The sequence below is a fragment of the Medicago sativa genome, chromosome 2 (genome assembly GCF_051527215.1).
Source record: "Medicago sativa cultivar Bolivia chromosome 2, Bolivia_mono, whole genome shotgun sequence".
Classification (NCBI taxonomy): domain Eukaryota; kingdom Viridiplantae; phylum Streptophyta; class Magnoliopsida; order Fabales; family Fabaceae; genus Medicago; species Medicago sativa.
The window spans coordinates 45,605,906-45,628,002 of NC_140750.1; the positions used below are offsets into that span (position 1 = coordinate 45,605,906).

A 22,097-nucleotide genomic window follows, 5' to 3' on the forward strand; every position below is an offset into this window, starting at 1 on the left:
TACCGAATATGAAACCAAATAGGTTCACATATCATGTTTTGCATCAAGGGTCATCGAGGGTTCAACCTTCATATTTATCAAACTTGTAACGATATTAGCTAAAATTTCGTTTTCGCAACAAGGATCATCTCATTACTTTCTATTTACATAATTTAAAACCAAATAGGTTCAATATTATGTTACGCATCAAAGGACATCGAGGGACAAATTCATCCTTCATATTTATCAAACTTCTAACCATATAGGCTAAAATCTCATTTTTGTGACAAGGGTCATTCCAATACACTTTCATTTTACCGAATACAAAACCAAATAGTTTCATATATCATATTTTGCATCAAGGGACATCGAGGGACAAGTTCAACCTTTATCAAACTTCAAACCATATAGGCTAAAATCTCATTTTCGCCTCATGTTTCGCATCAAGGGACAAGTTCAAACTTCTCATTTATCAAACTTGTAGGCATATATACCAAAATCAAATTTTCGCGACATGGGTCATTCCAATACTTTTATATTACCAAATTTAAAATCAAATATGTCCAAATATCAAGTTTTAAATCAAGGGAAGTTGAGGGACAAGTTCAACCTTCATATTTATCAAAATTGTAACCATATAGTCTAAAATCTCGTTTTCGCAACAAGGGACATTCCAATACCTTCATTTTACCGAATACGAAACCAAATAGGTTCACATATCATGTTTCGCGTCAAGGGACATCGAGGGACATGGTCAAACTTAAAAATTGTCAAACCTTTAAGCATATAAGCTAAAATCTCGTTTTTGCAATAAGGGTCATGCCATTACTTTCTGTTACCAAATTTAAAACCAAATAGGTTCACATATTATGTTACGCATCAAAGGACATCGAGGGACAAATTCAACCTTCATATTTATCAAACTTTTAATCATATAGGCTACAATCTCATTTTCACGAGAAGGGTCATTTCAAGACTTTCATTTTACCTTATTTAAAACAAAATAGGTTCACATATCATTTCTCAAATCAAGGGACAAGTTCAATCTTCTCATTTATCAAACTTGTAACCATTCTCTTTTTTGCGACAAGGGTCATTCCAATACTTTCATTTTACCAAATACAAAAACAAATAGGTTCACATATCATGTTTCACATCAAGCGACATCAAGAGATAATTTCAAACTTCCCATTTATCAAACTTTGTAACCATATAGGCTAAAATCTCGTTTTTGTGACAAGGGTCATCCCAATACTTTATATTTACCGAGGGGCAAGTTCAAACTTCCAATTTATCAAACATGAAACCATTTAAGCTAAAATCTGTTTTTCGCGGCAAACAGAAGACATAACTCAATAAAATAAAAAGAAAAAAACTCCAAAGTTATAAACTCAAAAGACAATCGATAAAAAAAATAAACAAAACATACGAAAGAGATTATACTTTGACGACAAAATTCAATATCTAAAAAAACTAAAACAAATGGTAAAAGATGAATAAAGAGAGATGTTGTGGTGATTAAAGAAATTAAATTTACAAGTGTTACAAGACTAACCTTGAGAGAACTGCATATTTAACGATTGATCCATTAATCAAGAAGCTTCGTATTTCTTCCCATTTAATCAAATATCACATTTTAGCGTCAACTGTCATCGAAACAAAATATTAACTTTCCTATTTATCAAATTTATATTAAACTAAAATCATTTTCGGTTTGAGGATCATTGAACCACATTTTCATACTTCCAGTTTAGCAAAATCCAAACAAACTCAGCTTAAAAATCATATTTCGCATCAAGGGACATCGAGGTACAAGTTCAACCTTCTCATTTATCATTTTCGTAACCATAAATGCTAAAACCTCATTTTTGCGACAAGAGTCATCGAGAAACAATATGATAGGAGAGAAAAAACATGTGTTCAATTTACCAAATTTAAAAACAAAATAGGTTCAAATATCATGTTTCGCATAAAGGGATATAGAGGGACAAGTTCAACCTTCATATTTATCAAACTTCTAACCATATAGGCTAAAATCTCGTTTTCGCGACAATGAACATTCCAATACTTTCATTTTACCGAATATGAAACCAAATAGGTTCACATATCATGTTTTGCATCAAGGGTCATCGAGGGTTCAACCTTCATATTTATCAAACTTGTAACGATATTAGCTAAAATTTCGTTTTCGCAGCAAGGATCATCTCATTACTTTCTATTTACATAATTTAAAACCAAATAGGTTCAATATTATGTTACGCATCAAAGGACATCGAGGGACAAATTCATCCTTCATATTTATCAAACTTCTAACCATATAGGCTAAAATCTCATTTTTGTGACAAGGGTCATTCCAATACACTTTCATTTTACCGAATACAAAACCAAATAGTTTCATATATCATATTTTGCATCAAGGGACATCGAGGGACAAGTTCAACCTTTATCAAACTTCAAACCATATAGGCTAAAATCTCATTTTCGCCTCATGTTTCGCATCAAGGGACAAGTTCAAACTTCTCATTTATCAAACTTGTAGGCATATATACCAAAATCAAATTTTCGCGACATGGGTCATTCCAATACTTTTATATTACCGAATTTAAAATCAAATATGTCCAAATATCAAGTTTTAAATCAAGGGAAGTTGAGGGACAAGTTCAACCTTCATATTTATCAAAATTGTAACCATATAGTCTAAAATCTCGTTTTCGCAACAAGGGACATTCCAATACCTTCATTTTACCGAATACGAAACCAAATAGGTTCACATATCATGTTTCGCGTCAAGGGACATCGAGGGACATGGTCAAACTTAAAAATTGTCAAACCTTTAAGCATATAAGCTAAAATCTCGTTTTTGCAATAAGGGTCATGCCATTACTTTCTGTTACCAAATTTAAAACCAAATAGGTTCACATATTATGTTACGCATCAAAGGACATCGAGGGACAAATTCAACCTTCATATTTATCAAACTTTTAATCATATAGGCTACAATCTCATTTTCACGAGAAGGGTCATTTCAAGACTTTCATTTTACCTTATTTAAAACAAAATAGGTTCACATATCATTTCTCAAATCAAGGGACAAGTTCAATCTTCTCATTTATCAAACTTGTAACCATTCTCTTTTTTGCGACAAGGGTCATTCCAATACTTTCATTTTACCAAATACAAAAACAAATAGGTTCACATATCATGTTTCACATCAAGCGACATCAAGAGATAATTTCAAACTTCCCATTTATCAAACTTTGTAACCATATAGGCTAAAATCTCGTTTTTGTGACAAGGGTCATCCCAATACTTTATATTTACCGAGGGGCAAGTTCAAACTTCCAATTTATCAAACATGAAACCATTTAAGCTAAAATCTGTTTTTCGCGGCAAACAGAAGACATAACTCAATAAAATAAAAAGAAAAAAACTCCAAAGTTATAAACTCAAAAGACAATCGATAAAAAAAATAAACAAAACATACGAAAGAGATTATACTTTGACGACAAAATTCAATATCTAAAAAAACTAAAACAAATGGTAAAAGATGAATAAAGAGAGATGTTGTGGTGATTAAAGAAATTAAATTTACAAGTGTTACAAGACTAACCTTGAGAGAACTGCATATTTAACGATTGATCCATTAATCAAGAAGCTTCGTATTTCTTCCCATTTAATCAAATATCACATTTTAGCGTCAACTGTCATCGAAACAAAATATTAACTTTCCTATTTATCAAATTTATATTAAACTAAAATCATTTTCGGTTTGAGGATCATTGAACCACATTTTCATACTTCCAGTTTAGCAAAATCCAAACAAACTCAGCTTAAAAATCATATTTCGCATCAAGGGACATCGAGGTACAAGTTCAACCTTCTCATTTATCATTTTCGTAACCATAAATGCTAAAACCTCATTTTTGCGACAAGAGTCATCGAGAAACAATATGATAGGAGAGAAAAAACATGTGTTCAATTTACCAAATTTAAAAACAAAATAGGTTCAAATATCATGTTTCGCATAAAGGGATATAGAGGGACAAGTTCAACCTTCATATTTATCAAACTTCTAACCATATAGGCTAAAATCTCGTTTTCGCGACAATGAACATTCCAATACTTTCATTTTACCGAATATGAAACCAAATAGGTTCACATATCATGTTTTGCATCAAGGGTCATCGAGGGTTCAACCTTCATATTTATCAAACTTGTAACGATATTAGCTAAAATTTCGTTTTCGCAGCAAGGATCATCTCATTACTTTCTATTTACATAATTTAAAACCAAATAGGTTCAATATTATGTTACGCATCAAAGGACATCGAGGGACAAATTCATCCTTCATATTTATCAAACTTCTAACCATATAGGCTAAAATCTCATTTTTGTGACAAGGGTCATTCCAATACACTTTCATTTTACCGAATACAAAACCAAATAGTTTCATATATCATATTTTGCATCAAGGGACATCGAGGGACAAGTTCAACCTTTATCAAACTTCAAACCATATAGGCTAAAATCTCATTTTCACCTCATGTTTCGCATCAAGGGACAAGTTCAAACTTCTCATTTATCAAACTTGTAGGCATATATACCAAAATCAAATTTTCGCGACATGGGTCATTCCAATACTTTTATATTACCGAATTTAAAATCAAATATGTCCAAATATCAAGTTTTAAATCAAGGGAAGTTGAGGGACAAGTTCAACCTTCATATTTATCAAAATTGTAACCATATAGTCTAAAATCTCGTTTTCGCAACAAGGGACATTCCAATACCTTCATTTTACCGAATACGAAACCAAATAGGTTCACATATCATGTTTCGCGTCAAGGGACATCGAGGGACATGGTCAAACTTAAAAATTGTCAAACCTTTAAGCATATAAGCTAAAATCTCGTTTTTGCAATAAGGGTCATGCCATTACTTTCTGTTACCAAATTTAAAACCAAATAGGTTCACATATTATGTTACGCATCAAAGGACATCGAGGGACAAATTCAACCTTCATATTTATCAAACTTTTAATCATATAGGCTACAATCTCATTTTCACGAGAAGGGTCATTTCAAGACTTTCATTTTACCTTATTTAAAACAAAATAGGTTCACATATCATTTCTCAAATCAAGGGACAAGTTCAATCTTCTCATTTATCAAACTTGTAACCATTCTCTTTTTTGCGACAAGGGTCATTCCAATACTTTCATTTTACCAAATACAAAAACAAATAGGTTCACATATCATGTTTCACATCAAGCGACATCAAGAGATAATTTCAAACTTCCCATTTATCAAACTTTGTAACCATATAGGCTAAAATCTCGTTTTTGTGACAAGGGTCATCCCAATACTTTATATTTACCGAGGGGCAAGTTCAAACTTCCAATTTATCAAACATGAAACCATTTAAGCTAAAATCTGTTTTTCGCGGCAAACAGAAGACATAACTCAATAAAATAAAAAGAAAAAAACTCCAAAGTTATAAACTCAAAAGACAATCGATAAAAAAAATAAACAAAACATACGAAAGAGATTATACTTTGACGACAAAATTCAATATCTAAAAAAACTAAAACAAATGGTAAAAGATGAATAAAGAGAGATGTTGTGGTGATTAAAGAAATTAAATTTACAAGTGTTACAAGACTAACCTTGAGAGAACTGCATATTTAACGATTGATCCATTAATCAAGAAGCTTCGTATTTCTTCCCATTTAATCAAATATCACATTTTAGCGTCAACTGTCATCGAAACAAAATATTAACTTTCCTATTTATCAAATTTATATTAAACTAAAATCATTTTCGGTTTGAGGATCATTGAACCACATTTTCATACTTCCAGTTTAGCAAAATCCAAACAAACTCAGCTTAAAAATCATATTTCGCATCAAGGGACATCGAGGTACAAGTTCAACCTTCTCATTTATCATTTTCGTAACCATAAATGCTAAAACCTCATTTTTGCGACAAGAGTCATCGAGAAACAATATGATAGGAGAGAAAAAACATGTGTTCAATTTACCAAATTTAAAAACAAAATAGGTTCAAATATCATGTTTCGCATAAAGGGATATAGAGGGACAAGTTCAACCTTCATATTTATCAAACTTCTAACCATATAGGCTAAAATCTCGTTTTCGCGACAATGAACATTCCAATACTTTCATTTTACCGAATATGAAACCAAATAGGTTCACATATCATGTTTTGCATCAAGGGCCATCGAGGGTTCAACCTTCATATTTATCAAACTTGTAACGATATTAGCTAAAATTTCGTTTTCGCAGCAAGGATCATCTCATTACTTTCTATTTACATAATTTAAAACCAAATAGGTTCAATATTATGTTACGCATCAAAGGACATCGAGGGACAAATTCATCCTTCATATTTATCAAACTTCTAACCATATAGGCTAAAATCTCATTTTTGTGACAAGGGTCATTCCAATACACTTTCATTTTACCGAATACAAAACCAAATAGTTTCATATATCATATTTTGCATCAAGGGACATCGAGGGACAAGTTCAACCTTTATCAAACTTCAAACCATATAGGCTAAAATCTCATTTTCGCCTCATGTTTCGCATCAAGGGACAAGTTCAAACTTCTCATTTATCAAACTTGTAGGCATATATACCAAAATCAAATTTTCGCGACATGGGTCATTCCAATACTTTTATATTACCGAATTTAAAATCAAATATGTCCAAATATCAAGTTTTAAATCAAGGGAAGTTGAGGGACAAGTTCAACCTTCATATTTATCAAAATTGTAACCATATAGTCTAAAATCTCGTTTTCGCAACAAGGGACATTCCAATACCTTCATTTTACCGAATACGAAACCAAATAGGTTCACATATCATGTTTCGCGTCAAGGGACATCGAGGGACATGGTCAAACTTAAAAATTGTCAAACCTTTAAGCATATAAGCTAAAATCTCGTTTTTGCAATAAGGGTCATGCCATTACTTTCTGTTACCAAATTTAAAACCAAATAGGTTCACATATTATGTTACGCATCAAAGGACATCGAGGGACAAATTCAACCTTCATATTTATCAAACTTTTAATCATATAGGCTACAATCTCATTTTCACGAGAAGGGTCATTTCAAGACTTTCATTTTACCTTATTTAAAACAAAATAGGTTCACATATCATTTTTCAAATCAAGGGACAAGTTCAATCTTCTCATTTATCAAACTTGTAACCATTCTCTTTTTTGCGACAAGGGTCATTCCAATACTTTCATTTTACCAAATACAAAAACAAATAGGTTCACATATCATGTTTCACATCAAGCGACATCAAGAGATAATTTCAAACTTCCCATTTATCAAACGTTGTAACCATATAGGCTAAAATCTCGTTTTTGTGACAAGGGTCATCCCAATACTTTATATTTACCGAGGGGCAAGTTCAAACTTCCAATTTATCAAACATGAAACCATTTAAGCTAAAATCTGTTTTTCGCGGCAAACAAAAGACATAACTCAATAAAATAAAAAGAAAAAAACTCCAAAGTTATAAACTCAAAAGACAATCGATAAAAAAAATAAACAAAACATACGAAAGAGATTATACTTTGACGACAAAATTCAATATCTAAAAAAACTAAAACAAATGGTAAAAGATGAATAAAGAGAGATGTTGTGGTGATTAAAGAAATTAAATTTACAAGTGTTACAAGACTAACCTTGAGAGAACTGCATATTTAACGATTGATCCATTAATCAAGAAGCTTCGTATTTCTTCCCATTTAATCAAATATCACATTTTAGCGTCAACTGTCATCGAAACAAAATATTAACTTTCCTATTTATCAAATTTATATTAAACTAAAATCATTTTCGGTTTGAGGATCATTGAACCACATTTTCATACTTCCAGTTTAGCAAAATCCAAACAAACTCAGCTTAAAAATCATATTTCGCATCAAGGGACATCGAGGTACAAGTTCAACCTTCTCATTTATCATTTTCGTAACCATAAATGCTAAAACCTCATTTTTGCGACAAGAGTCATCGAGAAACAATATGATAGGAGAGAAAAAACATGTGTTCAATTTACCAAATTTAAAAACAAAATAGGTTCAAATATCATGTTTCGCATAAAGGGATATAGAGGGACAAGTTCAACCTTCATATTTATCAAACTTCTAACCATATAGGCTAAAATCTCGTTTTCGCGACAATGAACATTCCAATACTTTCATTTTACCGAATATGAAACCAAATAGGTTCACATATCATGTTTTGCATCAAGGGCCATCGAGGGTTCAACCTTCATATTTATCAAACTTGTAACGATATTAGCTAAAATTTCGTTTTCGCAGCAAGGATCATCTCATTACTTTCTATTTACATAATTTAAAACCAAATAGGTTCAATATTATGTTACGCATCAAAGGACATCGAGGGACAAATTCATCCTTCATATTTATCAAACTTCTAACCATATACGCTAAAATCTCATTTTTGTGACAAGGGTCATTCCAATACACTTTCATTTTACCGAATACAAAACCAAATAGTTTCATATATCATATTTTGCATCAAGGGACATCGAGGGACAAGTTCAACCTTTATCAAACTTCAAACCATATAGGCTAAAATCTCATTTTCGCCTCATGTTTCGCATCAAGGGACAAGTTCAAACTTCTCATTTATCAAACTTGTAGGCATATATACCAAAATCAAATTTTCGCGACATGGGTCATTCCAATACTTTTATATTACCGAATTTAAAATCAAATATGTCCAAATATCAAGTTTTAAATCAAGGGAAGTTGAGGGACAAGTTCAACCTTCATATTTATCAAAATTGTAACCATATAGTCTAAAATCTCGTTTTCGCAACAAGGGACATTCCAATACCTTCATTTTACCGAATACGAAACCAAATAGGTTCACATATCATGTTTCGCGTCAAGGGACATCGAGGGACATGGTCAAACTTAAAAATTGTCAAACCTTTAAGCATATAAGCTAAAATCTCGTTTTTGCAATAAGGGTCATGCCATTACTTTCTGTTACCAAATTTAAAACCAAATAGGTTCACATATTATGTTACGCATCAAAGGACATCGAGGGACAAATTCAACCTTCATATTTATCAAACTTTTAATCATATAGGCTACAATCTCATTTTCACGAGAAGGGTCATTTCAAGACTTTCATTTTACCTTATTTAAAACAAAATAGGTTCACATATCATTTTTCAAATCAAGGGACAAGTTCAATCTTCTCATTTATCAAACATGTAACCATTCTCTTTTTTGCGACAAGGGTCATTCCAATACTTTCATTTTACCAAATACAAAAACAAATAGGTTCACATATCATGTTTCACATCAAGCGACATCAAGAGATAATTTCAAACTTCCCATTTATCAAACTTTGTAACCATATAGGCTAAAATCTCGTTTTTGTGACAAGGGTCATCCCAATACTTTATATTTACCGAGGGGCAAGTTCAAACTTCCAATTTATCAAACATGAAACCATTTAAGCTAAAATCTGTTTTTCGCGGCAAACAGAAGACATAACTCAATAAAATAAAAAGAAAAAAACTCCAAAGTTATAAACTCAAAAGACAATCGATAAAAAAAATAAACAAAACATACGAAAGAGATTATACTTTGACGACAAAATTCAATATCTAAAAAAACTAAAACAAATGGTAAAAGATGAATAAAGAGAGATGTTGTGGTGATTAAAGAAATTAAATTTACAAGTGTTACAAGACTAACCTTGAGAGAACTGCATATTTAACGATTGATCCATTAATCATGAAGCTTCGTATTTCTTCCCATTTAATCAAATATCACATTTTAGCGTCAACTGTCATCGAAACAAAATATTAACTTTCCTATTTATCAAATTTATATTAAACTAAAATCATTTTCGGTTTGAGGATCATTGAACCACATTTTCATACTTCCAGTTTAGCAAAATCCAAACAAACTCAGCTTAAAAATCATATTTCGCATCAAGGGACATCGAGGTACAAGTTCAACCTTCTCATTTATCATTTTCGTAACCATAAATGCTAAAACCTCATTTTTGCGACAAGAGTCATCGAGAAACAATATGATAGGAGAGAAAAAACATGTGTTCAATTTACCAAATTTAAAAACAAAATAGGTTCAAATATCATGTTTCGCATAAAGGGATATAGAGGGACAAGTTCAACCTTCATATTTATCAAACTTCTAACCATATAGGATAAAATCTCGTTTTCGCGACAATGAACATTCCAATACTTTCATTTTACCGAATATGAAACCAAATAGGTTCACATATCATGTTTTGCATCAAGGGCCATCGAGGGTTCAACCTTCATATTTATCAAACTTTTAACGATATTAGCTAAAATTTCGTTTTCGCAGCAAGGATCATCTCATTACTTTCTATTTACATAATTTAAAACCAAATAGGTTCAATATTATGTTACGCATCAAAGGACATCGAGGGACAAATTCATCCTTCATATTTATCAAACTTCTAACCATATCGGCTAAAATCTCATTTTTGTGACAAGGGTCATTCCAATACACTTTCATTTTACCGAATACAAAACCAAATAGTTTCATATATCATATTTTGCATCAAGGGACATCGAGGGACAAGTTCAACCTTTATCAAACTTCAAACCATATAGGCTAAAATCTCATTTTCGCCTCATGTTTCGCATCAAGGGACAAGTTCAAACTTCTCATTTATCAAACTTGTAGGCATATATACCAAAATCAAATTTTCGCGACATGGGTCATTCCAATACTTTTATATTACCGAATTTAAAATCAAATATGTCCAAATATCAAGTTTTAAATCAAGGGAAGTTGAGGGACAAGTTCAACCTTCATATTTATCAAAATTGTAACCATATAGTCTAAAATCTCGTTTTCGCAACAAGGGACATTCCAATACCTTCATTTTACCGAATACGAAACTAAATAGGTTCACATATCATGTTTCGCGTCAAGGGACATCGAGGGACATGGTCAAACTTAAAAATTGTCAAACCTTTAAGCATATAAGTTAAAATCTCGTTTTTGCAATAAGGGTCATGCCATTACTTTCTGTTACCAAATTTAAAACCAAATAGGTTCACATATTATGTTACGCATCAAAGGACATCGAGGGACAAATTCAACCTTCATATTTATCAAACTTTTAATCATATAGGCTACAATCTCATTTTCACGAGAAGGGTCATTTCAAGACTTTCATTTTACCTTATTTAAAACAAAATAGGTTCACATATCATTTTTCAAATCAAGGGACAAGTTCAATCTTCTCATTTATCAAACTTGTAACCATTCTCTTTTTTGCGACAAGGGTCATTCCAATACTTTCATTTTACCAAATACAAAAACAAATAGGTTCACATATCATGTTTCACATCAAGCGACATCAAGAGATAATTTCAAACTTCCCATTTATCAAACTTTGTAACCATATAGGCTAAAATCTCGTTTTTGTGACAAGGGTCATCCCAATACTTTATATTTACCAAGGGGCAAGTTCAAACTTCCAATTTATCAAACATGAAACCATTTAAGCTAAAATCTGTTTTTCGCGGCAAACAGAAGACATAACTCAATAAAATAAAAAGAAAAAAACTCCAAAGTTATAAACTCAAAAGACAATCGATAAAAAAAATAAACAAAACATACGAAAGAGATTATACTTTGACGACAAAATTCAATATCTAAAAAAACTAAAACAAATGGTAAAAGATGAATAAAGAGAGATGTTGTGGTGATTAAAGAAATTAAATTTACAAGTGTTACAAGACTAACCTTGAGAGAACTGCATATTTAACGATTGATCCATTAATCAAGAAGCTTCGTATTTCTTCCCATTTAATCAAATATCACATTTTAGCGTCAACTGTCATCGAAACAAAATATTAACTTTCCTATTTATCAAATTTATATTAAACTAAAATCATTTTCGGTTTGAGGATCATTGAACCACATTTTCATACTTCCAGTTTAGCAAAATCCAAACAAGCTCGGCTTAAAAATCATATTTCGCATCAAGGGACATCGAGGTACAAGTTCAACCTTCTCATTTATCATTTTCGTAACCATAAATGCTAAAACCTCATTTTTGCGACAAGAGTCATCGAGAAACAATATGATAGGAGAGAAAAAGCATGTGTTCAATTTACCAAATTTAAAAACAAAATAGGTTCAAATATCATGTTTCGCATAAAGGGATATAGAGGGACAAGTTCAACCTTCATATTTATCAAACTTCTAACCATATAGGCTAAAATCTCGTTTTCGCGACAATGAACATTCCAATACTTTCATTTTACCGAATATGAAACCAAATAGGTTCACATATCATGTTTTGCATCAAGGGCCATCGAGGGTTCAACCTTCATATTTATCAAACTTGTAACGATATTAGCTAAAATTTCGTTTTCGCAGCAAGGATCATCTCATTACTTTCTATTTACATAATTTAAAACCAAATAGGTTCAATATTATGTTACGCATCAAAGGACATCGAGGGACAAATTCAACCTTCATATTTATCAAACTTCTAACCATATAAGCTAAAATCTCATTTTTGTGACAAGGGTCATTCCAATACACTTTCATTTTACCGAATACAAAACCAAATAGTTTCATATATCATATTTTGCATCAAGGGACATCGAGGGACAAGTTCAACCTTTATCAAACTTCAAACCATATAGGCTAAAATCTCATTTTCGCCTCATGTTTCGCATCAAGGGACAAGTTCAAACTTCTCATTTATCAAACTTGTAGGCATATATACCAAAATCAAATTTTCGAGACAAGGGTCATTCCAATAATTTTATATTACCGAATTAAAAATCAAATATGTCCAAATATCAAGTTTTAAATCAAGGGAAGTTGAGGGACAAGTTCAACCTTCATATTTATCAAAATTGTAACCATATAGTCCAAAATCTCGTTTTCGCAACAAGGGACATTCCAATACCTTCATTTTACCGAATATGAAACCAAATAGGTTCACATATCATGTTTCGCGTCAAGGGACATCGAGGGACATGGTCAAACTTCAAAATTGTCAAACCTTTAAGCATATAAGCTAAAATCTCGTTTTTGCAATAAGGGTCATGCCATTATTTTCTGTTACCAAATTTAAAACCAAATAGGTTCACATATTATGTTACGCATCAAAGGACATCGAGGGACAAATTCAACCTTCATATTTATCAAACTTTTAATCATATAGGCTACAATCTCATTTTCACGACAAGGGTCATTTCAAGACTTTCATTTTACCTTATTTAAAACAAAATAGGTTCACATATCATTTTTCAAATCAAGGGACAAGTTCAATCTTCTCATTTATCAAACTTGTAACCATTCTCTTTTTTGCGACAAGGGTCATTCCAATACTTTCATTTTACCAAATACAAAAACAAATAGGTTCACATATCATGTTTCACATCAAGCGACATCAAGAGATAATTTCAAACTTCCCATTTATCAAACTTTGTAACCATATAGGCTAAAATCTCGTTTTTGTGACAAGGGTCATCCCAATACTTTATATTTACCGAGGGACAAGTTCAAACTTCCAATTTATCAAACATGTAACCATTTAAGCTAAAATCTGTTTTTCGCGGCAAACAGAAGACATAACTCAATAAAATAAAAAGAAAAAAACTCCAAAGTTATAAACTCAAAAGACAATCGATAAAAAAAATAAACAAAACATACGAAAGAGATTATACTTTGACGACAAAATTCAATATCTAAAAAAACTAAAACAAATGGTAAAAGATGAATAAAGAGAGATGTTGTGGTGATTAAAGAAATTAAATTTACAAGTGTTACAAGACTAACCTTGAGAGAACTGCATATTTAACGATTGATCCATCAATCAAGAAGCTTCGTATTTCTTCCCATTTAATCAAATATCACATTTTAGCGTCAACTGTCATCGAAACAAAATATTAACTTTCCTATTTATCAAATTTATATTAAACTAAAATCATTTTCGGTTTGAGGATCATTGAACCACATTTTCATACTTCCAGTTTAGCAAAATCCAAACAAACTCGGCTTAAAAATCATATTTCGCATCAAGGGACATCGAGGTACAAGTTCAACCTTCTCATTTATCATTTTCGTAACCATAAATGCTAAAACCTCATTTTTGCGACAAGAGTCATCGAGAAACAATATGATAGGAGAGAAAAAGCATGTGTTCAATTTACCAAATTTAAAAACAAAATAGGTTCAAATATCATGTTTCGCATAAAGGGATATAGAGGGACAAGTTCAACCTTCATATTTATCAAACTTCTAACCATATAGGCTAAAATCTCGTTTTCGCGACAATGAACATTCCAATACTTTCATTTTACCGAATATGAAACCAAATAGGTTCACATATCATGTTTTGCATCAAGGGCCATCGAGGGTTCAACCTTCATATTTATCAAACTTGTAACGATATTAGCTAAAATTTCGTTTTCGCAGCAAGGATCATCTCATTACTTTCTAGTTACATAATTTAAAACCAAATAGGTTCAATATTATGTTACGCATCAAAGGACATCGAGAGACAAATTCAACCTTCATATTTATCAAACTTCTAACCATATAAGCTAAAATATCATTTTTGTGACAAGGGTCATTCCAATACACTTTCATTTTACCGAATACAAAACCAAATAGTTTCATATATCATATTTTGCATCAAGGGACATCGAGGGACAAGTTTTTTTTTATCAAACTTCATACCATATAGGCTAAAATCTCATTTTCGCCTCATGTTTCGCATCAAGGGACAAGTTCAAACTTCTCATTTATCAAACTTGTAGGCATATATACCAAAATCAAATTTTCGAGACAAGGGTCATTCCAATACTTTTATATTACCGAATTAAAAATCAAATATGTCCAAATATCAAGTTTTAAATCAAGGGAAGTTGAGGGACAAGTTCAACCTTCATATTTATCAAAATTGTAACCATATAGTCCAAAATCTCGTTTTCGCAACAAGGGACATTCCAATACCTTCATTTTACCGAATATGAAACCAAATAGGTTCACATATCATGTTTCGCGTCAAGGGACATCGAGGGACATGGTCAAACTTCAAAATTGTCAAACCTTTAAGCATATAAGCTAAAATCTCGTTTTTGCAATAAGGGTCATGCCATTATTTTCTGTTACCAAATTTAAAACCAAATAGGTTCACATATTATGTTACGCATCAAAGGACATCGAGGGACAAATTCAACCTTCATATTTATCAAACTTTTAATCATATAGGCTACAATCTCATTTTCACGACAAGGGTCATTTCAAGACTTTCATTTTACCTTATTTAAAACAAAATAGGTTCACATATCATTTTTCAAATCAAGGGACAAGTTCAATCTTCTCATTTATCAAACTTGTAACCATTCTCTTTTTTGCGACAAGGGTTATTCCAATACTTTCATTTTACCAAATACAAAAACAAATAGGTTCACATATCATGTTTCACATCAAGCGACATCAAGAGATAATTTCAAACTTCCCATTTATCAAACTTTGTAACCATATAGGCTAAAATCTCATTTTTGTGACAAGGGTCATCCCAATACTTTATATTTACCGAGGGACAAGTTCAAACTTCCAATTTATCAAACATGTAACCATTTAAGCTAAAATCTGTTTTTCGCGGCAAACAGAAGACATAACTCAATAAAATAAAAAGAAAAAAACTCCAAAGTTATAAACTCAAAAGACAATCGATAAAAAAAATAAACAAAACATACAAAAGAGATTATACTTTGACGACAAAATTCAATATCTAAAAAAACTAAAACAAATGGTAAAAGATGAATAAAGAGAGATGTTGTGGTGATTAAAGAAATTAAATTTACAAGTGTTACAAGACTAACCTTGAGAGAACTGCATATTTAACGATTGATCCATCAATCAAGAAGCTTCGTATTTCTTCCCATTTAATCAAATATCACATTTTAGCGTCAACTGTCATCGAAACAAAATATTAACTTTCCTATTTATCAAATTTATATTAAACTAAAATCATTTTCGGTTTGAGGATCATTGAACCACATTTTCATACTTCCAGTTTAGCAAAATCCAAACAAACTCGGCTTAAAAATCATATTTCGCATCAAGGGACATCGAGGTACAAGTTCAACCTTCTCATTTATCATTTTCGTAACCATAAATGCTAAAACCTCATTTTTGCGACAAGAGTCATCGAGAAACAATATGATAGGAGAGAAAAAGCATGTGTTCAATTTACCAAATTTAAAAACAAAATAGGTTCAAATATCATGTTTCGCATAAAGGGATATAGAGGGACAAGTTCAACCTTCATATTTATCAAACTTCTAACCATATAGGCTAAAATCTCGTTTTCGCGACAATGAACATTCCAATACTTTCATTTTACCGAATATGAAACCAAATAGGTTCACATATCATGTTTTGCATCAAGGGCCATCGAGGGTTCAACCTTCATATTTATCAAACTTGTAACGATATTAGCTAAAATTTCGTTTTCGCAGCAAGGATCATCTCATTACTTTCTATTTACATAATTTAAAACCAAATAGGTTCAATATTATGTTACGCATCAAAGGACATCGAGGGACAAATTCAACCTTCATATTTATCAAACTTCTAACCATATAAGCTAAAATCTCATTTTTGTGACAAGGGTCATTCCAATACACTTTCATTTTACCGAATACAAAACCAAATAGTTTCATATATCATATTTTGCATCAAGAGACATCGAGGGACAAGTTCAACCTTTATCAAACTTCAAACCATATAGGCTAAAATCTCATTTTCGCCTCATGTTTCGCATCAAGGGACAAGTTCAAACTTCTCATTTATCAAACTTGTAGGCATATATACCAAAATCAAATTTTCGCGACATGGGTCATTCCAATACTTTTATATTACCGAATTTAAAATCAAATATGTCCAAATATCAAGTTTTAAATCAAGGGAAGTTGAGGGACAAGTTCAACCTTCATATTTATCAAAATTGTAACCATATAGTCTAAAATCTCGTTTTCGCAACAAGGGACATTCCAATACCTTCATTTTACCGAATACGAAACCAAATAGGTTCACATATCATGTTTCGCGTCGAGGGACATCGAGGGACATGGTCAAACTTAAAAATTGTCAAACCTTTAAGCATATAAGCTAAAATCTCGTTTTTGCAATAAGGGTCATGCCATTACTTTCTGTTACCAAATTTAAAACCAAATAGGTTCACATATTATGTTACGCATCAAAGGACATCGAGGGACAAATTCAACCTTCATATTTATCAAACTTTTAATCATATAGGCTACAATCTCATTTTCACGACAAGGGTCATTTCAAGACTTTCATTTTACCTTATTTAAAACAAAATAGGTTCACATATCATTTTTCAAATCAAGGGACAAGTTCAATCTTCTCATTTATCAAACTTGTAACCATTCTCTTTTTTGCGACAAGGGTCATTCCAATACTTTCATTTTACCAAATACAAAAACAAATAGGTTCACATATCATGTTTCACATCAAGCGACATCAAGAGATAATTTCAAACTTCCCATTTATCAAACTTTGTAACCATATAGGCTAAAATCTCGTTTTTGTGACAAGGGTCATCCCAATACTTTATATTTACCGAGGGACAAGTTCAAACTTCCAATTTATCAAACAAGTAACCATTTAAGCTAAAATCTATTTTTCACGGCAAACAGAAGACATAACTCAATAAAATAAAAAGAAAAAAACTCCAAAGTTATAAACTCAAAAGACAATCGATAAAAAAAAATAAACAAAACATACGAAAGAGATTATATTTTGACGACAAAATTCAATATCTAAAAAAACAAAAACAAATGGTAAAAGATGAATAAAGAGAGATGTTGTGGTGATTAAAGAAATTAAATTTACAAGTGTTACAAGACTAACCTTGAGAGAACTGCATATTTAACGATTGATTCATCAATCAAGAAGCTTCGTATTTCTTCCCATTTAATCAAATATCACATTTTAGCGTCAACTGTCATCGAAACAAAATATTAACTTTCCTATTTATCAAATTTATATTAAACTAAAATCATTTTCGGTTTGAGGATCATTGAACCACATTTTCATACTTCCAGTTTAGCAAAATCCAAACAAACTCAGCTTAAAAATCATATTTCGCATCAAGGGACATCGAGGTACAAGTTCAACCTTCTCATTTATCATTTTCGTAACCATAAATGCTAAAACCTCATTTTTGCGACAAGAGTCATCGAGAAACAATATGATAGGAGAGAAAAAACATGTGTTCAATTTACCAAATTTAAAAACAAAATAGGTTCAAATATCATGTTTCGCATAAAGGGATATAGAGGGACAAGTTCAACCTTCATATTTATCAAACTTCTAACCATATAGGCTAAAATCTCGTTTTCGCGACAATGAACATTCCAATACTTTCATTTTACCGAATATGAAACCAAATAGGTTCACATATCATGTTTTGCATCAAGGGCCATCGAGGGTTCAACCTTCATATTTATCAAACTTGTAACGATATTAGCTAAAATTTCGTTTTCGCAGCAAGGATCATCTCATTACTTTCTATTTACATAATTTAAAACCAAATAGGTTCAATATTATGTTACGCATCAAAGGACATCGAGGGACAAATTCATCCTTCATATTTATCAAACTTCTAACCATATAGGCTAAAATCTCATTTTTGTGACAAGGGTCATTCCAATACACTTTCATTTTACCGAATACAAAACCAAATAGTTTCATATATCATATTTTGCATCAAGGGACATCGAGGGACAAGTTCAACCTTTATCAAACTTCAAACCATATAGGCTAAAATCTCATTTTCGCCTCATGTTTTGCATCAAGGGACAAGTTCAAACTTCTCATTTATCAAACTTGTAGGCATATATACCAAAATCAAATTTTCGCGACATGGGTCATTCCAATACTTTTATATTACCGAATTTAAAATCAAATATGTCCAAATATCAAGTTTTAAATCAAGGGAAGTTGAGGGACAAGTTCAACCTTCATATTTATCAAAATTGTAACCATATAGTCTAAAATCTCGTTTTCGCAACAAGGGACATTCCAATACCTTCATTTTACCGAATACGAAACCAAATAGGTTCACATATCATGTTTCGCGTCAAGGGACATCGAGGGACATGGTCAAACTTAAAAATTGTCAAACCTTTAAGCATATAAGCTAAAATCTCGTTTTTGCAATAAGGGTCATGCCATTACTTTCTGTTACCAAATTTAAAACCAAATAGGTTCACATATTATGTTACGCATCAAAGGACATCGAGGGACAAATTCAACCTTCATATTTATCAAACTTTTAATCATATAGGCTACAATCTCATTTTCACGACAAGGGTCATTTCAAGACTTTCATTTTACCTTATTTAAAACAAAATAGGTTCACATATCATTTTTCAAATCAAGGGACAAGTTCAATCTTCTCATTTATCAAACTTGTAACCATTCTCTTTTTTGCGACAAGGGTCATTCCAATACTTTCATTTTACCAAATACAAAAACAAATAGGTTCACATATCATGTTTCACATCAAGCGACATCAAGAGATAATTTCAAACTTCCCATTTATCAAACTTTGTAACCATATAGGCTAAAATCTCGTTTTTGTGACAAGGGTCATCCCAATACTTTATATTTACCGAGGGACAAGTTCAAACTTCCAATTTATCAAACAAGTAACCATTTAAGCTAAAATCTGTTTTTCGCGGCAAACAGAAGACATAACTCAATAAAATAAAATGAAAAAAACTCCAAAGTTATAAACTCAAAAGACAATCGATAAAAAAAATAAACAAAACATACGAAAGAGATTATATTTTGACGACAAAATTCAATATCTAAAAAAACTAAAACAAATGGTAAAAGATGAATAAAGAGAGATGTTATGGTGATTAAAGAAATTAAATTTACAAGTGTTACAAGACTAACCTTGAGAGAACTGCATATTTAACGATTGATTCATCAATCAAGAAACTTCATATTTCTTCCCATTTAATCAAATATCACATTTTAGCGTCAACTGTCATCGAAACAAAATATTAACTTTCCTATTTATCAAATTTATATTAAACTAAAATCATTTTCGGTTTGAGGATCATTGAACCACATTTTCATACTTCCAGTTTAGCAAAATCCAAACAAACTCAGCTTAAAAATCATATTTCGCATCAAGGGACATCGAGGTACAAGTTCAACCTTCTCATTTATCATTTTCGTAACCATAAATGCTAAAACCTCATTTTTGCGACAAGAGTCATCGAGAAACAATATGATAGGAGAGAAAAAACATGTGTTCAATTTACCAAATTTAAAAACAAAATAGGTTCAAATATCATGTTTCGCATAAAGGGATATAGAGGGACAAGTTCAACCTTCATATTTATCAAACTTCTAACCATATAGGCTAAAATCTCGTTTTCGCGACAATGAACATTCCAATACTTTCATTTTACCAAATATGAAACCAAATAGGTTCACATATCATGTTTTGCATCAAGGGCCATCGAGGGTTCAACCTTCATATTTATCAAACTTGTAACGATATTAGCTAAAATTTCGTTTTCGCAGCAAGGATCATCTCATTACTTTCTATTTACATAATTTAAAACCAAATAGGTTCAATATTATGTTACGCATCAAAGGACATCGAGGGACAAATTCATCCTTCATATTTATCAAACTTATAACCATATAGGCTAAAATCTCATTTTTGTGACAAGGGTCATTCCAATACACTTTCATTTTACCGAATACAAAACCAAATAGTTTCATATATCATATTTTGCATCAAGGGACATCGAGGGACAAGTTCAACCTTTATCAAACTTCAAACCATATAGGCTAAAATCTCATTTTCGCCTCATGTTTCGCATCAAGGGACAAGTTCAAACTTCTCATTTATCAAACTTGTAGGCATATATACCAAAATCAAATTTTCGCGACATGGGTCATTCCAATACTTTTATATTACCGAATTTAAAATCAAATATGTCCAAATATCAAGTTTTAAATCAAGGGAAGTTGAGGGACAAGTTCAACCTTCATATTTATCAAAATTGTAACCATATAGTCTAAAATCTCGTTTTCGCAACAAGGGACATTCCAATACCTTCATTTTACCGAATACGAAACCAAATAGGTTCACATATCATGTTTCGCGTCAAGGGACATCGAGGGACATGGTCAAACTTAAAAATTGTCAAACCTTTAAGCATATAAGCTAAAATCTCGTTTTTGCAATAAGGGTCATGCCATTACTTTCTGTTACCAAATTTAAAACCAAATAGGTTCACATATTATGTTACGCATCAAAGAACATCGAGGGACAAATTCAACCTTCATATTTATCAAACTTTTAATCATATAGGCTACAATCTCATTTTCACGACAAGGGTCATTTCAAGACTTTCATTTTACCTTATTTAAAACAAAATAGGTTCACATATCATTTTTCAAATCAAGGGACAAGTTCAATCTTCTCATTTATCAAACTTGTAACCATTCTCTTTTTTGCGACAAGGGTCATTCCAATACTTTCATTTTACCAAATACAAAAACAAATAGGTTCACATATCATGTTTCACATCAAGCGACATCAAGAGATAATTTCAAACTTCCCATTTATCAAACTTTGTAACCATATAGGCTAAAATCTCGTTTTTGTGACAAGGGTCATCCCAATACTTTATATTTACCGAGGGACAAGTTCAAACTTCCAATTTATCAAACAAGTAACCATTTAAGCTAAAATCTGTTTTTCGCGGCAAACAGAAGACATAACTCAATAAAATAAAATGAAAAAAACTCCAAAGTTATAAACTCAAAAGACAATCGATAAAAAAAATAAACAAAACATACGAAAGAGATTATATTTTGACGACAAAATTCAATATCTAAAAAAACTAAAACAAATGGTAAAAGATGAATAAAGAGAGATGTTATGGTGATTAAAGAAATTAAATTTACAAGTGTTACAAGACTAACCTTGAGAGAACTG

At 31.4% G+C, this 22,097-nt stretch overlaps 1 long non-coding RNA gene across 1 annotated transcript in view; it reads right to left on the bottom strand.

Moving 5' to 3' along the window:
- Positions 1-22,097, bottom strand: part of LOC146946881 (uncharacterized) — a 113,427-nt gene that overhangs the window by 17,030 nt on the left and 74,300 nt on the right. Inside the window, exons 2-3 of the long non-coding RNA XR_015026843.1 lie at positions 15,919-16,009; positions 13,865-13,955 (exon numbers count right to left, since the gene is read on the bottom strand). This is a non-coding gene — a long non-coding RNA (uncharacterized LOC146946881). The remainder of the gene's footprint in view (positions 1-13,864; positions 13,956-15,918; positions 16,010-22,097) is intronic.